Below are 11,429 nucleotides of genomic sequence, written 5' to 3' on the forward strand. Positions count from 1 at the left end.
GTGGACACCCGGGCTCAACTGTGTGCGGCGAGGACAGCGCCGCTGCTCGCGTCTTCAGCGTCAGTTACCACAATCCTGACCCGCGATCCGAACCTGAGGAGTAAACAGACCTAACCTCGGGCCACAACCCCAATGGCGGGCACAAGGCCGGAAGTCCCGCCCGCAGCGGATGCGCACGCCTAGAAATGCCGTGTTCGAGGCCCTCATTGGCTCCTCGCTGGTCCTCAGGCACTACGCTCTTCCGGGTGGGGCCGCTCTCAGGCTTCTGGCGGTCTCAGAGACGGTCTGTCACACCCTGGAGTTCCGGATCTTAGGTGTCCCTTTCTGTCAGGTGAGGCTGAAACACGGTTGTCACCTTAGAGACCTTTTCGCAAAAGGCTTCACAAGTCTAGCAAAAGGCAGAATCAAAAAGAGCATGTCACCGTGCTAGCCCAATGTGACTGGACGTTGTGAGGCTGTTTATATCAAAATGTGTCATTTGTCATTCCTGAAACGGTGAGGCTTATACTACTCTGAACCTTAAGCATAAATGGGCAGTTATTTTACTAGCAAACTGAGTTTCTTCAGGAACTGAGGAATTTCAGCTAGGAATAAATACACTCAGGCCAGCCACAAGATAGTCTGAAGAGAATAGAAGGTTAGCTTTTCTTACCTCTTAGGAGATAGTTCGGTGAGGGTGGCTATCTATGAAACGTAATGCAAGAAAAGAGAGGGGATGGCGGTGTTTCATTGGCTGCATGCCAAGGTTAGTGTGTCCTTCTGTGACCAGGAGAGATATCTTTTCTTTTGTTTGAAGGAGCTTAGGATCCTACCAAGAAACCATCCTCTGTTATCACATAAAAAGTACCTTGGGGCACCTGGTGTCTCAATATTCCTGGAAGCTGGGATCAAGTCCCACATCAGCCTCCCTGTGGGGAGTCTGCTTCTCCCTCTCTCTCTTCCTGCCACTCTCCCAGCTTGTTTGCCCACGCTCTCTCTCTCAGATGAATAGTCTTTTTTTAAGAAGGATTTAAAAAAAGAAAGTATCTTCCTCCTGCTGATTCTGCATGTCATACCTGTGAGAAATCTCCCCAGTCAGGGCCAACTGACTCCATTTTAAATGTGGCTTCCTTCACTAATTTTCATGGTACTTTGGAGGTAGAAGTAAACAGGACATTTTGTACAACTGGAAAAGTTAAAACTAAAGGTAAATGCAAATGTCATCTTTACTCACTGTTCTAACAAATGTGCTTTGAGCTCATACTGGGTTTTCAGAACTTTGGGTTAGGTATATGGAGAAACACAATCACAAGACAAGCGGTCCTGCCTTAAGTGGCTTTTATTATGTTCAAGGAGGGACAGGAAACTTGAACACAGAAATATGAAGTCTACATTAGGATGTGGCTGGTGTGATGGAACCACATGATGTGGATTTGGATTATAGATGAGGTTCATTGGGGTGAAGTCTGGAGCCAACAACCAAGAAAGAATTCTTGAGATTTCTTTGGTGCAAAATGGTGGGGATTTTTATTTATTTATTTATTTTTAAAAAAGATTTTATTTAATTATTTGACAGAGAGAGAGATCACAAGTAGGCAGAGAGGCAGGCAGAGAGAGAGAGGGAGAAGCAGGCTCCCTGCCGAGCAGAGAGCCCAACATGGGGCTCAATCCCAGGACCCCAGGACCATGACCCGAGCCGAAGGCAGAGGCTCCAACCCACTGAGCCACCCAGGCGCCCCAAAATGGTGGTTTATTAAACACGGGGACAGGACCCGTGGGCAGGAAGAGCTGCTGCCTCAGGGTTGTGAGGAGTGGCAGTTATATACCATGGAGTTGGGGGAGGTAAGGAAAAGGGAGGTTTTGAAGGAACTTTCATATTTTTTTTAAAATTTATTCGACAGAGAGAGATCACAAGTAGGCAGAGAGGCAGGCAGAGAGAGAGAGGAGGAAGCAGGCTCCCTACCAAGGAAAGAGCCCGATGCGGGGCTCAATCCCAGGACCCTGGGATCATGACCTGAGCCAAAGGCAGAGGCTTTAACCCTCTGAGCCACCCATGCGCCCCGGAACTTTCATATTTTATAGAAGATTCACAGGATACCAGAGACCTTGCCATTGTCACGTTGAGTTTGTTTACCCCTCCACTAAGGCATTAAACAGTAAGATAGTTGGGACCTTCCTGGAGGAACATTACATTTTGCCCACTTCAAGTGTCTGTTAATGGGCTGCAAATTATAAGGACATTTAATTTTATTTACATTTTCTCCTGGAAGCTAGACCATTAATTCAAATGATTTGTTCTTAAAAATTTCTTGTGTTTGGTAAACTGAGGAAGATTCCTATCTTGTAGGATTTTTATCTCTATAAGTTAACTATTTGTTTTTCCTTTAGGGCAACAGGAGTGCCTGTGGAATGTCACACATACCCCCGTGGAGGGGTGTGGGTGTGTGTGTGGAGTGTCAGCTTCTGATTTGTCCTCTGTTCTCCTTCTGTCCCCTCAACATTTCCCCCTGAACAATTTTGATTCTTAAATCTTTAACGTTGTTGAAGGTGGAAGGTCTCATCTATACCCCTACGGAAGTGGGGTATAGAGATGTCCCTACCTATGGGTCACTATTCGTCAGGTGGGGAATGTATAAGGGAGCTACAAAAGGGAGAGGCAGCTGATTCTAATGCGGTCAACATAGATGAAGCTTCTTGAGTAGAAAGGATCAACTGTTTGCTAGAGGTACGTCAGTGAAGGAGTCTTTTTTTTTTTTTAATATTTTATTTATTTGACAGACAGAGATCACAAGTAGGCAGAGAGGCAAGCAGAGCGAGAGGAGGAAGCAGGCTCCCTGCGGAGCAGAGAGCCTGATGCGGGGCTCGATCCCAGGGCCCTGGGATCATGACCTGAGCCGAAGGCAGAGGCCCAACCCACTGAGCCACCTAGGTGCCCCAGTGAAGGAGTCTTGACACTAGGCAGGGAGACACCGGAAATGACAACAACATAAGGTTAATATTACAAGGAGAAGTCTCAGTAAGACTCCTTTGATAGTTAACCTATTATCATTTTCATCCAATCCGGGAGTTTAAATCAATCACAAAAGGAAAGAGGTCATTTAAAGCACCAGTTTGAGAATTCATGTCAGTTAGAAACCCAAAAATATTTTGTGGTAATCTGGAACATATATATAGCATTCTGTTTTTATGCTAGCACAGGTTTCACCTTGTGTAACAGTTAAAACATCTAATGCCATTCTGTTATGTAGAACCACTTCACACATTTATGTTATTTTAGTATTTGATTGAGAAATGCTATTTTGAGTGTCATCTAGGGCTTTGACCATGTACTTAAGGGTTTCTGTGTGCCAAACAACATCGTCCAGTTCCAAAGAGGGGAAAATAATGGATGTTAGGTGTTCATATCAGTGAGACACAGAACATGTCCACTATCATTTTACATTTGGAAGGTTGGCTGGGTTGATAATTGTTTTAATAATGCATTCGTGCATCCAGGCAAAACCCAGAGTACAGTGGCCTATCCAGCCTAGGGGAAGCCAGGGTCACAAATTAGAGCCATATAACCCTTAGATCCTATTAGGAGACAGCCATCTAATTCTGGGCCTCCTTTAACTGCTGTGAAGATATCAAGGTCTATTCCGTTTTGGAGGACCATCTTTTAAATTTGTGTAATAAAAGACAGTCCCTTGTCACTTTGTAGGGACCAAGGGAATCCAACTCTAGGAACAATTTTTTTTTTAGCAAAGTTTTTGTCACTTCCATGGCCTTTTTACCCAAATCAGTAGCCTGGTGTGAATCCTGTATTACCGTCCATTGGTTATTTTTGGGTATAAAGATTTTCCATTCATGATTAACAAGCCAGTCCTGTGCATTTCTTGGTCGGAAGAGACTGGACTTTTGGAGTTTATTGGAATTCAGACTGGTACAAGACTTAAAGTTTGTTTATTTTGTGCTGCCTGCTTGGCTGCAGAGTTTACCAAATTGTTTCCTTTAGATTCTAAGGTTCTATCTGTTGGGGTCCGTTATCAAAGGAACGAGACTGAGACAAAGTGAAAGTTATGCAAAGCCTTATTCTATGCCAAGCATTAGAAGTCAGACTGACCGGCCAGGGGAACGAGACTGAGATAAAGTGAAAGTTATGTGAAGCTTTATTCTATGCCAAGCATTAGAAGTCAGACTGACCGGCCAGGGCCGCCTCCAAAGAGAGCGACTCCCTCCCGATCTCACAGGCTGGTTTTATAGGGCATAACAGCAGACCCATACCCAAGGTACGTGGCTTCTATTGTTAAGGCGTTTACTCCCGGAATCAATACCCGGAACCATACCAGGAACTACGGGGGCGTTATTCCCAGAATGAAGTCTGTGGATGTAAACAACAATATGGCTACCTAGGCAATATGGAGTTGCTCTGGCTAAGCAGGCCCTAATAGTTAAACAGGTTTTAACATTAAATTGGCCCTAACATTCCCCCCTTTTCTTTGGAGATTAGTCAGTTCTTTGACTCTTCAGTCAGTTCTTGAGGGTGAAAATAGGCTGACCTGAGGTGTCGTTAACCTTGAGTGTTGTTCCATCTGCTGTTTTTCTGATTTTCTATTGGGCTGTTTTAGGCCGATGAGGTGTCCCCTGGCTGCTACTGAGTAGGAACAGGGTTTAAAGTGACCAAGTTATGAAACCCTTTTGAGTCTTAGTTTTAGTCCATAGTTGGTGGGGTCCACCAGCAGTGGCTCCCATTTCTGGGGAGTGTCCTTGTTTTTGGCATGTTTGACGTGACACGTGTGAAGCCAAACCCTGATGCCTTCTACTTTTACTGCCGTGGGGGTGGTCAGGATGACCATGAATGGTCCCTTCCAGTGGGGCTCCAAGTTTTCCACTCGGTGACGGCGTATCCAAATCAAGTCTCGGGGTTGGTAAGGATGTGGTTCTACCTCCGTCTCCATCTCAGTGTAGGCAGCTCAGATCCCTGCTCTTTTTAAGACAGACTGTAGTGCCTGCAGTGACTGGAGTACAGACTGATTGGTCATTTCTGCGAGGGAAACCTCTTGTAGCCGTGGGCAGAGTGGAGGGGGTTGCCGGAGCACTATTTCAAATGGAGTAACCTTGTTTAAGTAGGGTGTACATCGCGCCCTAAGGAGGGCAAAGGAAAGAAGATCCACCCATCCACTGCCAGTCTCCAGAATTAACTTTGTTAAGGTCTCTTTAAGAGCCTGGTTCATTCTCTCTACTTGTCCGGAGCTCTGGGGCTGGTAGGCACAGTGTAGTTTCCAATTAGTGCCCACAGCCTTGGCCAATGCCTGTGAGACTGAACTCACAAATGCAGGGCCATTGTCTGACCTGATTGCGAGAGGCAACCCAAACCTAGGAATTATTTTTTCTAGTAGCTTTTTGGCTACCATTCCTGCTGTTTCATGTTTGGCAGAAAAAGCCTCTACCCAGCCTGAAAAGGTGTCCACAAAAACTAACATATACTTGTGTCCATACTTTCCTTGTTTCATCTCTGTAAAATCTACTTCCCAATAAATTCCTGGTTCCCTTCCTCTTTCTCTTTTTTTCTCTTCTCATCCTAGTTCCTCCTGCATTTACCGTCTGACATTGAGCACATCTATCAACTACATCCTGAGCCATATGCCCCAATTTAGAAACCTGGAACTGTTTACCCACGAGCTCCTTAAGCTTGCGTGTCCCTAAATGAGTGCCCTGATGTATTTGGCTTACTAATTTTTTTTCCTAGTCTTCGAGGAAGAATTAACTTTCCTGCCCTAGTCTTATCCCAATCCCCTTCATAGTCTAATTTAGTCAATTTTTGTAAATATTTTAAACCTTCCTCTGAATAATCTGTTTTTTCTGGTAGGGCTGGAGCCGGGAGTGTCACCAGTTCTTGAGCCGTTTCCCTGGCTGCTTGCTTTGCTGTTCGACCTGCTAATTGGTTTCCTTTTGAAACCAGATTAGTCCCCTTTTGGTGCCCTGGGCAATGCATTACGGCCACCTCTTTCCTGTCCCAAATAGCCTGGAGGAGAGCCAATATTTCTTTTCTGTTTTTAATTTCTTTTCCTTCTGCTGTTGATAGGCCCCTTTCTTTATAAATAGCCCCATGTATATGGAGAGTAGCAAAGGCATACCTGCTGTACCTGCTGTCTCTATAGGTGTTGGCGGTCTTACCCTTGGCCATCTGCAGCGCCTTGGTGAGTGTAATCAGCTCCGCTTTCTGCGCCGAGGTCCCGTGTGGCAGGGCCGCCTTCCAGAGCTCCTGTTCAGGAGAAACCACCGCAGCCCCCGCATACCTCTTTCCATCGGCCACGTAGCTACTCCCATCTGTGAAGAGAGTCATCTCCGCATCCGGAGGGGAGTGTCTCTGAGGTCAGGCCTTATTCCTGTGATCTGGGTTAGGACCTCCCCGCAGTCGTGTGGGTGGTCAGTTAGCTATTCTGGCAGTAACGTGGCTGGATTTGGCATCGCCAGGGGCCTGAAAATCACTTTCGGTTCATTGAGGAGGAGGGCTTGATACCCTGTCACTTGGGCGTTTGTCATCCACCAGTCTGGTGGGGTCCGGAGGAGGCCTTTGATAGCGTGAGTAGTGGTCAAGATGAGATTTTGACCCAAAGTCAATTTACTTGCATCCTTGACCAGGAGGGCCGTGGCAGCAATTCTGCGGAGGCACCGGGGGAATCCAGCTGCTACTGGATCTAGTTTTTTTTTTTTTGCTAAGATAGTCTACTGGCCTTTGCTAAGGCCCCAGAGTCTGAGTCAAAACCCCTTTGGCCACCCCTTCCTTTTCATCCACATACAAGTGGAAGGGCTTGGTAACATCTGGGATGGCCACTGCTGGGGCACTCAGTAAGCCTGTTTGTAATTCCCGAAATGCTCCTTCTGCCTCAGTTGTCCACTCTACCGTAGTGAGTCCTCCCTTTGCCAGTTTGTAAAGAGGTCAGGCAATCTTTGCGAACCGCGGTATCCACAGCCTACAGTAGCCCACCGTTCCAAGAAACTCCCTCACTTGTTGGGGCATGGTGGGGCGGGGGTATCGGGTGATCACCTGTTTCCTGGACACAGACAGTGAACACACTCCCTTGTGGAGATCAAAGCCTAGATAAGTGGTGTGGCTCTGACAAAGCTGTGCTTTCTTTGCTGACACCCGATACCTTTTTTCCTGCAGAGTCTATAAGAGTTTTTGTCCCCCCCCCCGTCCCCCCCCCCCCCTTGTGTCCCCCCCCCCCCCGGCCCCCCCCCCCCCGCCCTGCAAGCATGACTCATAGTCCTCAGTGGCTACTAGCAAGTCATCAACGTACTGTAACAGAGTGACTCCCGGGTTGGTGATTTTGTACTCATGCAGATCCTCATGTAGGGTCTCATCGAATATGGTGGGTGAATTCTTGAATCCTTGGGGAAGTCTTGTCCAGCTGGCCCTGGAACCCTTCCTGTGGGTCAGACCACTCAAAAGCAAAGAGGGGTTCAGACTCCCTTGCCAAAAGTATGCAGAAAAATGCATCCTTGAGATCTAAGACGGTATACACAGTTCCTTTGGGGCCTAGGAGGGAGAGTAGAGTATAGGGGTTGGGCACTGTCGGGTGGATATCTTCAACCCATTTGTTAACTTCCCGCAAGTCCTGAACGGGTCAGTACTCCCCAATTTCAGCCTTTTTGACGGGCAGTAAAGGTGTGTTCCATGGAGACTTGCAAGGAACTAGGATCCCGTCTCCTCGGAGGCATTTAATGTGTTTTCTGATCCCTTCCTTTGCTTCCCAGGGGAGGGAGTACTGCTGGACTCGAACGGCCGTAGCTGTTGCTTTTAACTGTACCACTACTGGAGGCCGTCCTTTGGCCAGGCCAGGAGGCCTCCCTTCTGCCCAGACTTCGGGAAATTCGAGCTGTAGGGTTTGGAGAAGGCTTCCCTCCCTTATTTCCTCTGGTTTTGAGACTGGCTCATAAAGGAGATGTTCATCTACTGCTGCCACAAGCATCTGCACAGAGGGTTGTCCCAAAGTCACAGTCATGTCTCCTTCTGAGAAATGAATGCCAGCCCGTAGTTTGTGGAGGAGATCTCTTCCCATCAAGCTATATGGGGCATTAGAGAGGACCAAGAATTGATGTTTGACTACTCCCGAGGCCAAATTTATAGTCCTTTCTGTTGTCCATTTCTGTCTTTCTGTGCCATTTGTCCCTTGTACCCAGACTTTCTCTCCAGATAGTTTTCCCATAGGCTTTAGTAATGATGAAAATTGGGCTCCCGTGTTCACCAAAAAATCAATTGATTTCCTCTCCACCTCAATTTTAACCCGAGGTTTGGGGAGGGTCTCCGAACAATGGCCCCTTCAGTCTTTGGTGGCCAGCCTTGCGTTTTCTTCTTAGGGCACTCTCCGGCCCAGTGTCCTTTTTCCTTGCAGTAAGCACACTGATCTGAATCTAAGCCTTCCCACCTGCTTTCTCTGTGTTTAGGCTTTTTTTTTTTTTTCATTGACCATCTCCTACCTGCCTTTTTCTTTTCCATTGACCTTTTTTTTTCTGTCTCCTTCCTGCCTCATGTAATGTCAAAACTTTAACTATTTTTTCAGTCTGCTTTTCATACTTTAAGACAAAACTATTTACTTTCTTAGGCTCTCTTTTTTTGTGTGTACAGTTTTTTTAAACTTACTATCAGTTAACTGCCTTTCCTCTGGTTTTTCAGACATTAAACTTTTAATAAAAACCTTACGGCGTTTTTCTTTTGGTAGTCTGTCCTGACCATACCTAAATTTTTTTTTTCTGAAAATTTCCCTTCACAAACATTTTACAACTTTCTTTTGTATCCAGGTTTTGTCCCAAGCCATTTCCTTTCAAACAACCATCTCATTTAGGACAAAATTACCTTTTTCTTTAACAAAATGTATTCCCATTCCTTATCTTTCTTATGTATCTCCTACTTTTTTTTTTTTTACATATAGGATTATTTCCCTTAGTTCTATCAGTCTTAGTTACAGTTAGCAGAATTTTCTATTCTTAGAAACATTTCCGTTTCTAGTGATGATTAAGTATTAACCAATTGTGAACAGTTACAACAGAATTCTGTAGATGGCAAATTTATGAATCAGTTAAGCACAAAACATGTTTACCAACAGATTTCAAAAGCACAAACGTAGTTCCAGCAACCAATGCTTTTAGCATTTTATCCCATTTGGTTAAGACCTATATGTCCAACAAATTTAATTCCATTTGTCATCCAACCAAAACGTTAAAGTTTCAGGTTACCAAAGACTTTGAAAGTTACTTTAACAATTACCCATTAAAACTTTGAGACAGACAATTAACCATCAGTTCAGTTATTTCTTTGCTAACAGATTTTAACAAATAGCATGAGCTTATTTGACCTTCAGTGAACTTTGATTGAACTTTCACATTTACTGCTGTAACTTTAAAGACATGTCTATCTTAATTAAACCAACAAACTTAACTTAGTTCAAATACTGATTTACGTTTCACCTGGACCCACTCCACTTTTAATATCTACCTGAGACATGGGTGGGAAGGGAAGATCTGGAGTGGGGGGGGGGTTGCTAGGTCCAGGGGCTGCTCTTCTTGCTCCTTGACAGTGAAGAGGGAAGGAGCCATGGTGCAGGAAGCACCGAGGACAGTCTAGAGGCCAGTTATGCAGGCCACACCCAAGTTGGTGCAGAAACAGAAGGGGGAGTGCTGCCAAAAGGCAGAGAAAGGATTCCCAGTTTTAGAGAGTTTTCCTGGGTAAACCTTGCCACCCAACTGGGTGGTTTTACCTTGAAAATCCTTGAAATGCTGGAGAACAAGACTTAGGGGTGTCATAGGTCCCTTACTCTCCGCTTGCCACATTTCTCCAAAAACAACAAACAACACACCTGACAACAAAAAGACAAGACAAAGACAACCGCAGACCACCCAGCAGCCCTTCCTCAACCAGAAATCAAGTCTAAGGGTGTGCAAGATATAATCCCAACTCAAAAATACAACCTGCCGCTGGTGGGGATTTTCTTGGTCCCCTGACTGCCTAGGGGGACTTGAACCCCCTGGCAGGTCCCCTGACCACCTAGGGGGATTCGAACCCCCAGCAATCTCCCAGTGGAGGGGTGGGGCGTCCCCGTATCCACTCCAGCCCTGGGGAGCAATGCTGTGTCCAGCTTCTCCCCGGTGGGCTATACCCTGGAGCTCCGCAATCAGACAGACAGACCAGATCCTGCAGGATAAAATCTTGAGATCTTACCTCCAGAGGCTTTTCCCAGAAATTCTGATGCTGACTCAGTTCTCATCCTTTAATCGCGGATGAGCCCCCAGAATGTTGGGGTCCGTTATCAAAGGAACGAGACTGAGACAAAGTGAAACTTATGCAAAGCCTTATTCTATGCCAAGCATTAGAAGTTAGACTGACCGGCCAGGGGAACGAGACTGAGATAAAGTGAAAGTTATGTGAAGCTTTATTCTATGCCAAGCATTAGAAGTCAGACTGACCGGCCAGGGCCGCCTCCGAAGAGAGTGATCCCCTCCCTATCTCACAGGCTGGTTTAATAGGGCATAACTGCAGACCCAAGGTACGTGGCTTCTATTGTTAGGCGTTTACTCCCGGAATCAATACCCGGAACCATACCAGGAACTACGGGGGCGTTTATTCCCAGAATGAAGTCTGTGGATGTAAACAACAATATGGCTACCTAGGCAATATGGAGTCGCTCTGGCTAAGCAGGCCCTAATAGTTAAACAGGTTTTAACATTAAATCAGCCCTAACAGTATCCTTTGATGTCTTTTGAGGCAAATTATAGCTACCGTCTCAGATAGGTGTACAGCCATAAGAAGAGTAACAATTTCAGGCCCATATATAATGGGGGTATTATGGCTTGATAATAATACCCTTTTCTTCCAAATTGCTCCATGAGCATGCAGGACTAGGGAATCATATTTGGAGTCAGTATAAATATTAATGCTTAAGGCTTTGGCAATTGCAAAGCACAAATGAGCACTATAGCATACCCAGCTTTTCTTTCTTTTTTTTTTTTTAAAGATTTTATTTGTTTATTTGACAGACAGAGATCACAAGTAGGCAGAGAGGCAGGCAGAGAGAGAGGAGGAAACAGGCTCCCTGATGAGCAGAGAGCCCGATGCGGAGCTCCATCCCAGGACCCTGGGATCATGACCTGAGCTGAAGGCAGAGGCTTTAACCCACTGAGCCACCCAGGTGCCCCTTCTTCTTTTTTTTTTTAATTTTATTTATTTGACAGAGATCACAAGTAGGCAGATAGGCAGGCAGAGAGAGAGAGAGTGGAGGAAGCAGGCTCCCCGTTGAGCAGAGAGCCCGATGTGGGGCTCGATCCCAGGACCCTGAAACCATGACCTGAGCAGAAGGCAGAGGTTTTAACCCACTGAGCCACCCAGGCACCCCATACCCAGCTTTTCTTATTCCCTTTTCATGAAACTATTGTCATCGGTAAACCAGCTCTAATCTGTGTTTTCAATAGGG

This window comes from Enhydra lutris, unplaced genomic scaffold (genome assembly GCF_002288905.1).
Source record: "Enhydra lutris kenyoni isolate GAN:26980312 unplaced genomic scaffold, ASM228890v2 scaffoldscaffold114, whole genome shotgun sequence".
Classification (NCBI taxonomy): domain Eukaryota; kingdom Metazoa; phylum Chordata; class Mammalia; order Carnivora; family Mustelidae; genus Enhydra; species Enhydra lutris.